General features: G+C 42.8%; 1 protein-coding gene across 1 annotated transcript in view; it reads left to right on the top strand.

Annotated features, from left to right (window-relative positions):
* Positions 1–731: 731 nt before the first annotated feature.
* Positions 732–18122, top strand: part of LPIN3 (lipin 3) — a 49308-nt gene continuing 31917 nt past the window's right edge. Inside the window, exon 1 of the mRNA XM_081323128.1 lies at positions 732–819. The gene's annotated coding sequence lies outside the window, so the exon portion shown is untranslated. The remainder of the gene's footprint in view (positions 820–18122) is intronic.

Genomic DNA, 18122 nt, shown 5'->3' with positions numbered 1-18122 from the left:
AATTATTTATTTATTTTTATTTTAATCCCATTTATATCCCGCCCTTCTCCGAAGACTCAGGGCGGCTTACAATTTAAGCACAAACCAATGTGCTTAGCAATAGCCTTCATTCTATGTATATGCCTGCTTATTAGGGCTTTTGCCCCCCCCCAAAGCGGCATTATTACAAAGTCAGCTTATTGCCCCCAACAATCTGGGTCCTCATTTTACCTACCTCGGAAGGATGGAAGGCTGAGTCAACCTTGAATTATGATTCCCAAAGGTTTAAACAGTTTTTTGCCTCAATACTTTGGCAACAATCTGGTCTATTTATAAGGGAGCTAGTCCCACTGAGACCTGTTTTTAAAAGTAAATCTGAACAAACTTCACTTTTCTTTTCTTTTTGCTAAAAGCAATTTTTAAGGCCACCTAAGCTGCTTACTTTTTATTTATTTAGAAAAACCTTGCTTCTTGAAACTGATCGAAACTTATTTGAACAATCCAGAACCCTTTCCTACCAGTTCAGATCTGATCATTACCTTATGCATGAAAAGAGCATAACAAAGTGAATTAAAGTGACAACAAGCTGAAACATATGCAGTCAGATAGGCTTATGATGAAAGAAAACCTGGGTAGATTTCTGACTATTCCAGAAGCTCTGATTGCAACACACTAATGATGCTTGCAGTGTAGGCTCCTCCCATCCCCTCAAGTATTAGGAAAACAGGAAGTATCAGGCTGAAGTGGGTGGAGCAGTATCTGTACTTAGTTACCTGCTGAATTCAATCTCATGCTTCTTTCAAAGTCCACAAATTGCTGAGATCGGGTGAACCACTTCAGGTAAGATGAGCTGAATGGCAAATACTGGGAGCGAGTTACTAAAGTGTAACTATTTTAATACCTGTATCATTTGGTAGCAATTGGGGAGTGTTACTGCCTTTTTTATTATTTACATTGCTAGTGATTGCTTTGGAAACAGAACAACTTTTTAGTGAGGTGCATTAGCTGAGCAGCTAGGTGTGTTTTAAAGAGAAAACATTTCACTGTATTGTCTAGTTGTGTTGTAAAAATAGTGTAGCTTGTGCATTCTTTTATTTGTTGTATTCTATCTATGTGAGCAGGCTTTGTTAGCCTTATCTTACAAAATTTATGGTAAGATACAATTCAGTGAAGCATGAGCTTGTAAGCATGAGCTTGTAAGCCACCCTGAGTCTTCGGAGAAGGGCGGGATATAAATGGAATTAAAATAAATAAATAAATAAATGAGGTATTTTACAATTTATTATGGAAGACAGAATGCTGCACTGTATAAGAAACTGATGTAACTAATGAACTTCCCTAATAATTCAATTACTGCTTATTTGTATACATCAAGCTGGTAAAACCTGAGTCTCTCCAGGTGTCCTAATGTTTGTTTTAATGTAATAAAAGGGGAAATTATTAAATCCACGTAGAAGTGTTCTATTATATTTAATATGTCATGCTATTTAAATCTATATGAAATCAGTTTTAATTTATAGCTTACACTCAAACAAAATTTTCCCACACGGGTGTTGTTTTTTTCTTGCCTGCCTCTCTTCCTCATGCTACTTAAAAGTCATTTATAACTCTTGGCCTGACCAAGCCTCTGCTAACCATGCCTTACAAGAAGCAACAGCTGGATACCCTTCTTCCATCTTTCACTGTAAGGTCTGCAAATTAGTGACTGATGCAGCAATTTGGGACCTTGTTGCCCTCTTTTTCAACTTTATCCAGTGGTTGAGAGGATGAAGTGAGATGGTGAGATTATAGCTATGTTGTTGCTCCTCACAGGATAGGTTTTAGTAAAATAACATTCTGTCCTTTCACTTTTTGCATCTCTCTTTACACAAAGGGAAAAAAACAGTCCAACCTACCAAAACCAGTGCCATAAAAAACAGAATAGAAACGCAAGTTAAGATAGGCAAGAAAATGGTAAGTGAGTAGCTGTCCAGCCTAGATGAGTTCAAATCACCAGAACCAGATGGATTGTACCCCAAGGTTGTCAAGGAACTGGCAGACGTGATCTCAGAACCACTGAACTATATTTTTCATAGATCCTGGAGCACTGGGGAATTACCAGAGGACTGGAAGAGAGCTGATGTAGTTCCCATCTTCAAAAAAGGGAAAAAAATAGATGCAGGAAACTACAGACCTATCAGCCTGACCTCAATACCTGGGAAGATTCTGGAAAAGATAATCAAACAACAAATCAGCGAACACCTTGATGCAAACAAAGTTATCACTAAAAGCCAACATGGGTTTGTCAAAAACAGATCATGCCAGACAAATCTTATTGCATTCTTTGACCAAGTGACAAAATTAGTGGACCAGAGGAATGCTGTAGATATAATTTACTTGGACTTCAGTAAGGCATTTGACAAAGTAGATCACAACCTACTACTTGATAAGATAGAAAAATGTGGGTTAGACAGCATCACCACCAGATGGATTCATAGCTGGCTGACAGGCCATACTCAGCGTGTGGTCCTCAAAAGGAACTGCATCTACATGGAAGGAAGTGCCCCAGGGCTCTGTTCTGGGCCCAGTGCTATTCAACATCTTCAACAACGATTTGGATGAGGGGATAGATAGGGAACTCATCAAATTTGCAGACGATGCCAAGCTGGCAGGAATAGCCAATATTCCAGAAGATAGGCTTAAAATACAGGAGGATCTGGACAGACTCGAACACTGGGCACTATCTAACAAAATGAAATTCAATGGTGAAAAAGTAAGGTTCTACATTTAGGCAGGAAAAATCAAATGCACAGGTATAATATAGGTGGTACCTTGCTCAATAGTAGTAACTGTGAGAGGGATCTTGGAGTCCTAGTGGACAATCACTTAAATATGAGCCAGCAGTGTGCTGCAGCTGCCAAAAAAGCCAACACAGTGCTAGGCTGCATTAATAGAGGGATAGAATCAAGATCACGTGAAGCCCTAATAAGCAGGCATATACATAGAATGAAGGCTACTGCTAAGCTTGTAAGCCGCCCTGAGTCTTCGGAGAAGGGCGGGATATAAATGGAATTAAAATAAAAAATAAAAAAATAAAGTACTAATACCACTTTACAATGCCTTGGTAAGGCCACACCTGGAATACTGCATCCAATTTTGGTCACCACGATGTAAAAAAGATGTCAAGACTCTAGAAAGAGTACAGAGAAGAGCAACAAAGATGATTGGGGGACTGGAGGCTAAAACATATAGGGAACGGTTGCTGGAATTGGGTATGTAGTTTAACAAAGAGAAGGGTGAGGGGTGACATGATAGCAGTGTTCCAATATCTCGGGGCTGCCACAAAGAAGAGGGAGTCAAGCTATTCTCCAAAGCACCTGAAAGCAGGACAAGAAGCAATGGATGGAAACTAGTCAAGGAGAGAAGCAACCTAGAACTAAGGAGAAACTTCCTGACAGTTAGAGCAATTAACCAGTGGAACAACCTGCCTCCAGAAGTGGTGAATGCTCCAACACTGGAGGTTTTTAAGAAGAGACTGGCCAACCATTTGTCTGAAATGGTATAGGGTTTCCTGCCTGAGCAGGGGGTTGGACTAGATGACCTCCAAGGTCCCTTTAATCTTTAAAAATAGACAGGAGAGAGAACCTAGCCTTCTAGAAAACATTTCTCCTTTCAAATGTATACGTATTCTGCTATTTTTCACAGTTCAAATATTGGACTTCTTTTGATATTTTCACAGTTGAACTTTGATATCTGGCAAAGATTCTAAAGTCCAGTTAAGCTCCATAACTCTGAAACTGATAATGTATTAATATGATATGATCTCATAGCTTGGGCAAATTGATCTAAAAGTTTGATAGGGGAAGGATTGCTACGGTACCATGACATATAAACCATAAAATAGATTAAGATAGCTTTTTCTACTCCTTCCAATGGAATCTGTTATTGTCACCACCTTTCACCTCCTATTCAGTATAGCAACAAAAGCTAAACATTTCATTTGCTTATATGTTCTCGTCATGCTTTACTTTTCAGTTAATCACTTTGGAGAGTAATCTACTCTTTTTATGAGGAATCCTGAAATCTGATCATCTTCTTAAATTTTTTCAGGTCTGGGAAATCTATTAACCATCTGCACGTTTTATCTTTTCTACAGTAGTTTTATCTTTTAAAGCAGCTTAATTTACCAATAGGTGGGTGGATACCTTCAAACAGAAAAGCATGTCCTTTTTGCTGCATTTTGCTGCAGATGGATAGCTAGAGTCTCCCCTTTGTTCAACCTGGAGTAAAGATGGTGGAAAAACTTAGAACTGCTGCTTTTATGTACACTATTTCTAGGTCTCTTTTAAAGCTATTAAACACCATGGCTGCTTAGTAATGCAGAAAGGAGAATTACAGTCTCTGATAACTTCTGGGCTATGAGTTTGGCTGCAGAACTACCAATTAAATAGAGAAGAATGCTCAGCTCAGCAGGTTACTATGAAGAAAAGGCTCTGTCTCATGACCTCATGTCTCTGTGCATGGAGAAGATGAAGAAACTCTTGGTTATAGACCCAGCAGCATGGGCTTTTTTTAAATTGACATTTGTCATCATCAGCCATTCAGTTGTGTCCGACCCTTGGCCACTTTATGGATCAGGACTCTCCATGCCCCTCTGCTCACATTGCCTCTTCAGATCCACCATGGTCATCCTGGTGTCATTCTTTATAGTGTCCAGCCAGCTGGTACTAAGGTGACCGCTTCTCCTTTTTCTGCTGATCACTCCCAGCTTGATTGACTTTTTGAGTGAGTCACTCTCATGACATGACCTAAGTATAACAGCGTCTCTTTGATGATCTTGGCTTCAAGTGATATTTTTGGTGAGGTTTGGTCTATCTAGGAAAGGGGTGTCAAACTGCCGGCCCACAGGCCGGATGTGTCATGGTGAAACTGCACCCACCCAATTGCCGGCAATGGGAAAAAAGTCACGATATGTTGTGACACGTCACATGACATTGCAAGTTTGACAGCCCTGGTCTAGGACTTCTTTGTTATTTTTGAAGTCCATGGGATGTGTAATAGTTGCCTTCAGAACCACAGTTCAAAGGTGTCCACCCTTATATCTGCCTTTTTCAGAGTCCACATCTTGCAGCCATAAGTAGCAATTGGAAAACTTATTGTGTTAACTAATCTGCACTTGTTTGTGAGGCTGATATCTTTACTCTTCCAGATGTCATTCATGCTAGACATTGCTGTTCTTCCAAGTGCTATATGTCTTGTGATCTCAGGGCTTCAGTCACCACTTTGGCCTATTTTAGAGCTCAGGAAGATGAATTCCTTTACTGTTTTGATGGTTTCATCTGCACTCTGACCTGTGTGTTGTCTGAGGTTGTCATTATCCAAATTTTCTCTTTTTTTCACTTTCATCTTTCACTCATGGGATATAAAAACCAAAGATTTGGAGCTTCTTTATCCATTGAATTCTGGAGGGGGAATCATGGTCTTCCTGGAATATTAAGACTCATTGCATATCAGTCCCCAGGCTCTGAGGAATAAAATCTGTCAATAATTGCATGATGAAGATGGGTTTCTTTCTATGGAGGAAGGCAAGACACCCTGGTCATACTGTACGAGAATAAATGTTCAATTTTTGACTATGATCCACAACAGCCAAAGCTTTGTGTTGCTGTACAATGTATGCCTATACTCGTCACTATAAGCCTTCAAGCATTTCTTAATCTTTCCAGTATGTATATGTATTGCATTTTAAGTATTATGTATTCTCTAATTTTTTGAGTGTCTAGCTCCATTATAAATGAGAAGTGTCTTTAAAAAAATAAATATCTTGATGCTGTAATACATCTGTCTTTATATAGCTGTCCAAGTTAGTCTACATGTCACTGTAGCTAAAGGTCTCCTTCAAGTTGAGTCCTAGTAGCTATATAGATGCATCCTTGTCACTTTCTTGGCAGCAATCATACAAAAGATTGGCCATTGCTGTCTTCTGGGATGCTTTTCCAACTTCCCTAGAAGTTATGAATTTCCTGGGGAATCTCCTATTCAAGAACTAATAAATGTAATCCTGCTTAATTTTTCTAGTTACAATATTTAATGAAATTGGGGAAATTTCCATCATGGAATTTCTTGTAAATGGAGGCTAAATTGGTTTTGTCTGTGTGCTTGTGTGTTGAGCATTATTTGGCAATAGCTACTGAACATGATGAAAGGTTGATCAATTTAATGCAGCTTGATTTTTGAATTTGCAACATTCCTTGTTTGGGCTACACTCTTTTATATATGACATACTAGTGATATTTTAAAATATTATGGGATAATTTTGGAATGTCTTTAGATCACATCCTGTATTTCATAATCAATGTGCAACTGACAAACTATCTAACACAAAAGATGTTGCAAAATATCTGTGGTTATTTTGCATAATAAAAACGGTACAAGGTTGAGTCCTATATCAATCAAATCTTGAGTTACTGCTTCCTTATTAATGCAGTTTTGTTAACAGTTATGTGAAGGCCAAATTATGTGGCTACCCATTTTGTATGCAAACTCTGAGCAGCTAACATCAATCAATTAAAACAATAAAAATGCTGTCAATAAAGCAAAAAATAGAATTCAAATACACACTGACCAAGGACTCGTAAAACAAGTTGAGACTCCTTTAAAGTTGGAATCTTGTAAAATGCCATTTAACTACCAAATTGTTAAATAGTGAATGGGTTGATACAAATTAGAGATGCTTTAAATGATTTTACTGAGCATTAATTCTTGACAAATACCATTGATTTGGACTGTCTTTATTTTGTATGTAACTAGGTTGAGTGTTTTTCTTTTGTTAAGGCAAATAAGAGCCTTATACAACAAACTGAGTTTTAATGTAAGAAAAGCAAAGTTTTACATTTAGGCAGGAAAAATCAAAGATATAAGTACAGATTAGGTGAGACTTGGCTCAAATACAGTAACTGTGAGAGGGACCTTGGAGTCCTAGTGGACAATCACTTGACTCTGAGCCAGCAGTGTGCAGCAGCAAACAAAAAAGCTAATACAGTCCTGGGTTGTATAAACAGAGGCATAGAATCAAGATCATGTGAAGTATTAGTACCACTTTATAAAATCCTAGTGAGACCACATCTGGAATACTGCAACCAATTTTGGTAACCATACTACAAAAAAGATGTGGAGACCTTGGAAAAAGTTCAGAGAAGAGCAACTAAGATGATGAAAGGCCTGTAGACTAAAACATATGAAGAACTGCTGCAGGACTTGGGTTTGGCTAGTCTAAAGAAGAGAAGAAATAGGGGTGACATCATAGCAGCATTCCAGTATCTGAGGGGTTGCCACAAAGAAGAGGTCAAATTATTCTTCAAAGCACCAGAGGGCAGGACAAGAAATAATGGTTGGAAACTGATCAAAGAGAGAAGCAATCTGGAATTAAGGAAAAAGTTCCTAACAGTGAGGACAATTAACCAGTGGAAAAGCTTGCCTTCAGAAATCATGGGCACTTGTCTGAGATGGTATAGGTTCTCCTGCTTGAGCAGGGGTCCCGACTGGAAGACCTCCAAGGTCCCTTCCAGCTCTATTCCTATTCTATTCTATTCTATTCTATTCTATTCTATTCTATTCTATTCTATTCTATTCTATTCTATTCTATTCTATTCTATTCTATTCTATTCCTATTCTATTCTATTCTATTCTATTCTATTCTATTCTATTCTATTCTATTCTATTCTATTCTATTCTATTCTATTCTATTCTATTCTATTCTATTCTATTCTCAGATTTGTTTGCTTTGCTGGGAGACGAAGATCCAGATTTGAATGAAGATTGTTGTTCATCAAAATATTAATAATATTTTTAAACTGACTCTTCCACTTCCTTTAAAACAGCCTCTCCCAGTCTGGTGTGATCTAGCTGTACTTCTCTTTCTCCCAACCCATCAGAGTCATTTATACTGAGGCTGTTAAGACTATAGATGGAGACAGCAGAGTGACACAATCCCACACCATTATTCACCACCTCTTGGCAAAGCAAATAAACAGATGAATGGAATGGAATGAGCATAAAGCCACATTTTATTCTCATTGATAGTTTTTATAATTATGAATGGTGATTAGATGGTGCTCTGTTACTCATCAGAATCATCAACCTCCATGATTCCCTGCATCTCTATTAAGTTGCTATTATGGACCATTAATTAGAAGTTGTTGTTTATCAAGTTCTTTTCCTATTAATTGGCAGTGATTTTGTTTTGCATCAGTTTTTGTCTGTAATGGTTATCTTCGTATTGACTTCTATTCCTGCCATTGCTTGGTTATCTTCTCAGACTAAAGGTACTTAACTAACTAACTGCTCACAATAGAAAAATATTTATACTGTATATTAGATTTGCATTAGTTTCCTCTAGAAGCTGGAATGTCTCAACTGCATTCCTGCTTCCAGTTTTATCTCTTCAATAGCCCTGTGTAGTAGATTCATGGATGAAGAGCTACAAAATTCCAGTCCAGCAGCTTAACTCTTGCTACACTTAGATACACACACACACACACACACACACACACACACACTTGTTATTTTGGAAGTAGAAAACTACTTGCCTGGCCTTGAAGGTGGAATAGGAGTAGAAATGAGCTGGACAAGTCACATCGTTACATTGAGAGGTACAGGAGGTATGCTGATATCCTAGATCAGCTATGGACAATCAGCTTCAGAGGCTCCAGTTCATCACTTCCCAGAATTACCTGTGGCCAGAAGAATTCTGTATTTTCTCTCACTACTAGTTGCTGAAGATAGGTTGTCTGATGGACTGTTGCATCAAGTTTTAATCACATAGACAGAGCTTCTCCAGGATGAGCTTCCTTCCAAAGTGGTACTTCACATCTTCAGTGGTGTACTTCTAGCTGCAATAATTGAGTCCATCCACCTTTCTGCTAGCCATCCTTTTCTTGTCCTCCCATCTCCCTTTCCCAGCATTATGAACAAGAATATTGGTCTTCTCAATATATTTCCAAAATATGGTAAATTGATCCTGGTCATTTGTGCCTTGAGTGAGACCTCTGGATCGATTTGTACTTTGATCAATTTGTTTGCTTTCTTAGGTATCCATATTATCCAATCCTAAAAGGCAACAGCTATTCACTACCTCAGTGTCTTAATTGTCATTTCTTAGGCTGGTTGCTGAATGTGTTGTCATTATATCAGTTTTGTCACTGTGCTCCTTGACAGTACTAGAGCTTGCAGATTATTTGCATTATCACCTTTTACCTTTGCTTGTTTGTTTGTTAAATTTATTGGCCACCCATCTTACCCTGGGGGATCTCTGGTTAATATTAAAATATTAAAAAGCTAAAACCATATAAATGAAATATTACAAAAATACAGAAATACAAAATCCTAATGCACAGCCCTAGCTAAAAGAATAGGAGGGAAGTGAGATATGTTATGAATTTATCAACCACCTCCCAATGGGAAGCCCCTGCTTTGGAGCCCAAACCAACTGGAAGAGCCATGTCTTTAAGCTCTTTGCAGAAGATCAGGAGGGTTGGAGCCAACTTCACTCCGGAGATGTTCCATCTTGATGGCAGACAAGCTCTTCTCCTGAACTCTGCCAGCCAGAATATCCTAGGCAATGTAGCCTGCCTCCTTCTATGCCAGGACAGGTGGGGTGGGTCATTCCCAGTGGAATGAGATGGTCCCTCAAGTAGCCTGGACATATGCTATGAAGGGCTTTAAAGGTGATTACCAATACCTTGAATTGCACCCAGAAGCAAACCAACAGCCACTGTAACTTGTAGAGCAGTGATGGGCCACCCTTTGGGCCTCAAGAACTGCTGGTGCTGCTCTTTTGTACTCTGCAATGTTATCAGTATAACATTTCAAAGCCATACTATTTTTTTCCAAACTAGCTGCCCTCAAAATATATTTAGCACATATTCCACATGCTGGCTGGAGAATTCTGAAAGTTAAAGTCTGTACATCTTAAAGTTTCCAAGTTTGAAAAATGCTGATGTACAGCCTTGTCTTGGTCAGCAAGGGTTCAAAGCTTTTCTCATTTGGATTTCCTTAGAGTCACAGATAATAAAAGTGAAAGAAGTTTCTTCCTACATTGTTACCTATTTAATGGAATATAAGCCTGGGACAGCTTTGCATTTCATTGTAAGAACAATGAGTAAGTGTTCATTTGAAAGTTTGCCTAATATGCTGCTGGCCAAGAAATCTCAGTACATTCTTGTAAAGAAGCTTCAAATGCCTTGTCATTTCCAAAGTTTTTGTTACAAAATTAAAAATTTATCCCATAAGCTAATTGAAATGAAAGCTAAGGCGATTCATGTGAATTTAATATATATTCCTAAATATATGTTTCCTAAAAATATGTTCCCTAAAGCAAAGATGTAAACTTGTTTTGCCAACAGTACAAATTTGTCTACCTCTCCTTTGTTTGTCTTGTATTTGTTTATGTCAAATTTTATTTATCATCTCTAATGAAAATTTCTCTGTAATAATTAGGATTGTTCAGTGTAAAACACAAGTCCAGAAGAGTATTGGCAAAATAACCTGGCCAGACATTTAGGATTAACTGTGGAGCCCTTCGTACTCTCTGACTTGGTTGTTTGCTTGCAGATGTTTCATTACCAACTAAATAACATCTTCAGTGCTAGAAGGGAATGGGATTTGCTCTCTGTTTATGTACAGTAGCTTGCCCTGTCAGTGTTGGTGTCCTTGATTAGGCTGTTGTATACTGTTGGATTGTTTGTCTGGTGTTGATCCTGGTGTTTAATCTCTGTTTTCTGGGTATTGGTTGCAAGCAAGGAGGTATTTTGGTCTTTTTCTTTTCTATTAAGCTTTTTAATTGTCTTATAAACATTTACATAGCATTCAAAACTTTGTATCTATGTGTGCCTGCGGGTGGTTGAGCACATCCATGAACACCAACTTATAGTCAGAAGGTAAACATTTTTAATTACCGTATATACTTGAGTATAAGCCGACTCGAATATAAGCCGAGACCCCTAATTTTACCCCCCCAAAATGGAAAAAGTTAGTGACTCGAGTATAAGCCGAGGCTGGGAAATGCAGCAGCTCACCTTATGCTCCTCTCCAGAGATCTTCCCTCAGCAGCGGCCGGCAAAGTAGCTTGCACGCGAAACAAGCCTGGCAGAGGAGCCGGAGCGGCGAGCAGAGGCGCCCGGCCCAGATCCTGCAAGGCCCGGCCGAGATGCGCCCCCAGCAGCGGAGCTGCTCCGGCTCCTCTGCCGGGCTTGTTTTGCATGTGAGCTACTTTGCCTGACGCTGCTGGGGTCGCGTCTCGGCCGGGGCCTTGCAGGATCTGGCCCGGGCGCCTCTGCTCACCCTCAGCAGCACCTGGCCCGGAATCACATGTGAAACAAGCCCGGCAGAGGAGCTGGAGCGGCGAGCAGAGGCGCCCGGCCCAGATCCTGCAAGGCCCGGCCGAGACGCGCCCCCAGCAGCGGAGCTGCTCCGGCTCCTCTGCCGGGCTTGTTTTGCATGTGAGCTACTTTGACTGATGCTGAGAAGACCCGCTTGGGCACTCGGGTTGGTGTCAGTCTCCGCAGACCCTTCTCGTTTCCAGGAACGTCAAGCGTGCTTGGCTCCCCACCCCCACGGCAGGGCAGGGCAGGGCAGGGCAGGGCAGAGACTTGCTCGCCCTTCTGACGGCCCTGAAGAGAAATGAAGGGCTTGCAAACTCCCCGCGAGAAGCTGGGCGAAGTGCGCGGCTGGGCGAGTGTGTGCCTGCACGCGTATTTACGAAAGAAACGCTCCGAGAGTTCTTCTTTCTCCGCCCCCTTGGGGGGAACTCTAGCTCGGGCTCTTCTTGGCAGAGGAGCCGGAGCGGCGAGCTCCTCTGCCGGGCTTCTTTGCATGTGAGCTACTTTGCCTGACGCATCTCTAATGACTTCAACTTCGGGTGCTAGTTAGAATTTATATCCAGATTGCCTCTCAATTTACACACCCAGAGCCAGAAATGGCATTTTATCCCAGCAAAGTGACCAAGAAGAGAGTAGAAATCCCTATTTTCGGAGCCGAGAAGAGAAGTGCGGCTACAGCAGTTGCTGAAAAATCCAGCAGCAGAGTTCCGCAGAGGAATAAAAAGCACGAAGAAAAGCAAAGGAAACGGTGAGGAGGAGGAAGAGAGACGCCTTGGCTTCGTGCAACTCTCTCTGGAGTAACCGTCACAGCGGCTCCATCGTGTCTCCAAGGTGCAAAGCTCCTCCTCCCCAATGCCTTCCTCGGGAGCCCTCGGGGCTTTTGAGAAACTCTTTCCCGCTGCCTCGGCATCAGATTCTGCCGCCGCCACTGCCGCCTCAGCTGCGGACGGCCGAAGGCCCAGCCTAATCAGCCGCCAGTCCCCAGAGACCCGAGAGCTGGCACATACGGGTCTGCCACACGGAAATCAGGGAACAGGGTAGTTAAATATGGCTCTTCCCTGCCGCGTTCTCAGGTTACCTTGGCACCCCACCATCGCCACGGCGGAGAGAGAGAGAGAGAGAGAATTGCGCGCGAGCGAGCCCGAGCTAGAGTTCCCCCCGAGGGGGCGGAGAAAGAAGAACTCTCGGAGCGTTTCTTTCGTAAATACGCGCGCAGGCACACACTCGCCCAGCCGCGCACTTCGCCCAGCTTCTCGCGGGGAGTTTGCAAGCCCTTCGTTTCCCTTCAGGGCCGTCAGAAGGGCGAGCAAGTCTCTGCCCTGCCCTGCCCTGCCCTGCCGTGGGGGTGGGGAGCCAAGCGCACTTGACGTTCCTGGAAACGAGAAGGGCCTGCGGAGACTGACACCAACCCGAGTGCCCAAGCGGGTCTTCTCAGCGTCAGGCAAAGTAGCTCATATGCAAAACAAGCCCGGCAGAGGAGCCGGAGCGGCTCCGTTGCTGGGGGCGCGTCTCGGCCGGGGCCTTGCAGGATCCGGGCGGGTGTCTTTGCTCGCCGCTCTGGCTCCTCTGCTGGGCTTGTTTCGCATGTGATTCCGGGCCAGGTGCTGCTGAGGGCGAGAAGAGGCGCCCGGGCCGGATCCTGCAAGGCCTCGGCCGAGACGCGACCCCAGCAGCATCAGGCAAAGTAGCTCACATGCAAAACAAGCCCGGCAGAGGAGCCGGAGCAGCTCCGCTGCTGGGGGCGCGTCTCGGCTGGGCCTTGCAGGATCTGGGCCGGGCGCCTCTGCTCGCCGCTCCGGCTCCTCTGCCGGGCTTGTTTCGCATGTGATTCTGGGCCAGGTGCTGCTGAGGGCGAGCAGAGGCGCCCGGGCTGGATCCTGCAAGGCCCCGGCCGAGACGCGACCCCAGCAGCGTCAGGCAAAGTAGCTCACATGCAAAACAAGCCCGGCAGAGGAGCCGGAGCAGCTCCGCTGCTGGGGGCGCGTCTCGGCCGGGCCTTGCAGGATCTGGGCCGGGTGCCTCTGCTCGCCACTCCGGCTCTTCTGCCGGGCTTGTTTCGCATGTGATTCTGGGCCAGGTGCTGCTGAGGGCGAGCAGAGGCGCCCGGGCCGGATCCTGCAAGGCCCCGGCCGAGACGCGACCCCAGCAGCGTCAGGCAAAGTAGCTCACATGCAAAACAAGCCCGGCAGAGGACCCGGAGCAGCTCCGCTGCTGGGGGCGCGTCTCGGCCGGGCCTTGCAGGATCTGGGCCGGGCGCCTCTGCTCGCCGCTCCGGCTCCTCTGCCGGACTTGTTTCGCATGTGATTCCGGGCCAGGTGCTGCTGAGGGCGAGCAGAGGCGCCCGGGCCGGATCCTGCAAGGCCCCGGCCGAGACGCGACCCCAGCAGCGTCAGGCAAAGTAGCTCGGCCGCGCGCAAGTCCTCGGTAAGTTCTTTTTTTTGTTCACTGGAGTATAAGCCAAAGTGGATTTTTCAGCCCAAAAAGTGGGCTGAAAAATTCGGCTTATACTCAAGTATATACGGTACACAAAACATGGACATATTTAACCATGGTTTCAATTGTGCAAATATGAGCATCCAAAACCAAGCTAAATTCCCAAATTCCAGGAAGTTCCTGGCCAGCAATCAATCAATACTTAGATAAGTGGGGATTGACATCATCACACAAACAATCAAGCAGTATGCAATACTCAAAGAATAAGGGTACCAACTCAGACAAACAAATAGTAAATAAAGCCTGATCAAGGAACTATGAAGAAGCAACACCCCGTACCAACATTAATAGGCCAAGCTGTTGTTGTTGTTAGATGCGAAGTCATGTCCAACCCATCGTGACCCCATGGACAATGTTCCTCCAGGCCTTTCTGTCCTCTACCATCTTCTGGAGTCCATTAAAGCTCACGCCTACTGCTTCAGTGACTCCATCCAGCCACCTCATTCTCTGTCATCCCCTTCTTCTATTGCCCTCAATCTTTCCCAGCATTAGGCTCTTCTCCAGTGAGTCCTTCCTTCCCATTAGATGGCTAAAGTATTTGAGTTTCAACTTCAGGATCTGGCCTTCTAAAGAGCAGTCAGGGTTGATTTCCTCTAGGACTGACTGGTTTGATTGCTTTGCAGTCCAAGGGACTCGCAGGAGTCTTCTCCAGCACCATAATTCAAAGGCCTCAATTTTTTGGCACTCAGCCTTTCTTATGGTCCAACTTTCACAGCCATACATTGCAGTTGGGAAAACCATGGCCTTGACTATACGCACTTTTGTTGGCAGGGTGATGTCTCTGCTTTTTAGTGTGCTGTCTAGATTTGCCATGGCTTTCCTCCCCAGGAGCAAGCGTCTTTTAATTTCTTGGCTACAGTCCCCATCTGCAGTGATCTTGGAGCCCAGGAAAATAAAATCTGTCACTACCTCTATTTCTTCCCTATCTACTTGCCAGGAATTGAGAGGGCTGGATGCCATGATCTTGGTTTTCTTAATGTTCAGTTTCAACCCAACTTTTGCACTCTCTTTCTTCACCCACAACAAGAGGCTCTTTAGTTCTTCTTCACTTTCTGCCATTAGAGTGGTATCATCTGCATATCTTAGGTTGTTGATATTTCTCCCGGCAATCTTAATTCCAACTTTTGATTCATCTAGCCCTACCTTTCTCATGATGTGCTCTGCATATAAGTTAAATAGGCAGGGCAACAGTATACAGCCTTGCTGGACTCCTTTCCCAATTTTGGACCAATCAGTGGTTCCGTGTCCAGTTCTCACTGTTGCTTCTTGACCTGCATATAGGTCTCTCAAGAGACAGATAAGATGGTCTGGTACGCCCATCTCTTTAAGAACTTGCCACAGTTTGTTGTGATCCACACAATCAAAGGCTTTAGCATAGCCAATGAAGCAGAAGTAGATGTTTTTCTGGAACTCCCTAGCTTTCTCCATGATCCAGCGTATGTTGGCAATTTGATCTCTAGTTCCTCTGCCTCTTCGAAATCCTGCCTGTACTTTTGGTAATTCTCAATCCACATACTGCTGGAGTCTAGCTTGTAGGATTTTAAGCATAACTTTACTAGCATGTGAAATGAGTGCAATGGTGCAATAGTTTGAACATTCTTTGGCACGGCCTTTCTTTGGAATTGGAATGTAAACTGATCTTTTCCAATCCTGTGGTCACTATTGAGTTTTTCAAATTTGCTGGCAAATTGAGTGTAGCACTTTTACTGCATCATCTTTTAAGATTTTGAATAGCTCAGCTGGAATACTGTCACCTCCACTAGCTTTGTTGTTGCTCAGTTTTTCTAAGGCCCACTTTACTTCACATTCTAGGATGTCTAGCTCGAGGTCAGTGACCACCTCATCGTGGTTATCAGGGACATTAAGCTCATTCTTGTATAGTTCTTCTGTGTAATTTTGCCACCTCTTCTTAATCTCTTCTGCCTCTGTTAGGTCCCTGCCATTTTGGTCCTTTATCATGCCGATCTTTGCATGAAACGTTCCCTTCATCTCTCCAATTTCTTGAAGAGATCTCTGGTCCTACCTATTCTATTGTTTTCTTCTATTTCTTTGCACTGTTCATTTAAGAAGGCATTCTTATCTCTTCTAGCTGTTCTCTGGAATTCTGCATTCAATTGGGTGTATCTTTTTTTTCTCCCTTGCCTTTCGCTTCCCTCCTTTCCTCAGCTATTTGCAAAGCTTTCTCAGACAGCCATTTTGCTTTCTTGCATTTCTTTTTCTTTGGGATGGTTTTGGCTGCTACCTGTTCTACAATGTTGCAAACCTCTGTCCATAGTACTTCAGGCACTCTGTCTATCAGATCTAATTCCTTAAATCTATTTGTCACTTCTACTGTATATTCAACAGGGATATGATTTAATTCATACCTGAGTGGCCTAGTGCTTTTCCCTACTTTCTTCAGTTTAAGCCTAAACTTTGCAAGGAGAAGCTCATGGTCTGAGCCACAGTCAGCTCCTGGTTTTGTTTTTACTGACTGTATAGAGCTTCTCCATCTTTGGCTGCAGAGCATAGAGTCAATCTGATTTCTGTGTTGACCGTCTGGTGATGTCCATGTGTAGAGCCGTCTCTAGGGTTGTTGGAAAAGAGTGTTTGCTATGACCATCATATTCTCTTGACAAAATTCTATCAGCCTGTACCCTGCTTCATTTTGTACTCCAAGGCCAAACTTGCCTGTTATTCCAGTTATCTTTTGGCTTCCTACTTTAGCATTCCAATCCCCCATGATGATAAGAACATCATTTTTTGGTGTTAGTTCTGTAAGGTGCTGTAGGGCTTCATAGAACCGGTCAATTTCATCCTCTTCAGCACTGGTGGTTGGGGCATAGACTTGGACTACTGTGATATTGGATGGTTTGCCTTGGATTCGAACTGAGATCATTCTGTCATTTTGGGGATTGTATCCCACTATTGCTTTTCTTACTCTTTTATTGACTATGAGGGCTACTCCATTTCTTCTGAGGGATTCTGGCCCACAGTAGTATACCTGATGATCATCTGAATAAACTTCACCCATTCCTGTCCATTTTAGTTCGCTGATACCTAAGATGTCAATGTTCAGTCTTGTCATCTCTTGTTTGACCATGTCCAGCTTTCCTTGATTCATGGATCTTACATTCCAGGTTCCTATGGAGAAAAAATCTTCATCACCAGATACATCCACAGCTGTGCATCCTTTCGGCTTTGGCCCAGTCACTTCATTCTTTCTGGTGCTACTAGTACTAGCCCTCTACTCTTCCCCAGTAGCATATTGGACACCTTCTGACCTGAGGGGCTCATCTTCCAGTGTCTTATCTTTTGTCTTTTGGTACTGTCCATGGAGTTTTCATGTCAAAGATACTGGAGTGGGTTGCCAATTCCTTCTCCAGTGGATCATGTTTTGTCAGAACTCTCTGCTATGACCTGTCCGTCTTGGGTGGCTCTGCATGGCATAGCTCATAGTTTCATTGAATTATGCAAGCCCCTTCACTACAACAAGGCAGTAATCCATGAAGGGGGAGGCCAAGCTATTGTATTTAAACAGAGGGCAAATCCCTCTCCCTTCTAGCATGGAGATGTTTTCAGATCTGGTAACAAAAACTGCAAGCAAGCTCAGAGGACACCAAGGACTTCACAATTGAATTCTGAACTACGGATACTCTCTTCTATTGTTTAGGATCTTAAGAGTATAGAATAATAGGGTTGGAAGGGATGTTGGAGGTTTCTAGTTCAACCAATCTTGTTCCAACAAGGCTTTTTCTCAGATGCCTAGTGCTTAAAAACAGCCAAAAAAGCAGAGCTGTTCCAATAAATTGATTTTAATTAGTTAATTTAATTTTAGTGAAACAACAACAAAATGACTTCGATGAGACTAGAGTTTTTAAAAAAATATTTTTAAAGGATACATCTATTTATACAGACCAAGGATGACAAAACCAACATTTTAAGAGGCAACTCATATACAGTTATAGCTAAAAAATGAACTGAACAAAATGTTCATATTTTCTCCTGATAAACCATCAGGAATCAGGATATTTATAATTTTGTGTCTCAGATTTGCACATGTCAAAACTTTGCTAAAGATAAGTGGTTTCTGTTCTCCAATCTTTGCATTTGCTGAAACAGTGATTCCTTTTCCCTGGATGAATGGAAGCAGCCAAGGTAAAATGCAGATGTGGATGGGGAGGGTAACTGGCTAAGACTGTTTATTTACCATTTTAATTATTGTTTCCTATAATAGGCTAGAGGATAAGGTAAAAGGAGTAGGCCCAGAAGAACCTTGTGGGCGGGTGTGGGCAATGGGACAGGGAAATAAGA

This window comes from Vipera berus (genome assembly GCF_964194415.1).
Source record: "Vipera berus genome assembly, chromosome: 3".
Classification (NCBI taxonomy): Eukaryota; Metazoa; Chordata; class Lepidosauria; order Squamata; family Viperidae; genus Vipera; species Vipera berus.
Note: the sequence above shows the minus strand (reverse complement) of the source record. Positions and strands in the feature narration are given on the sequence as shown.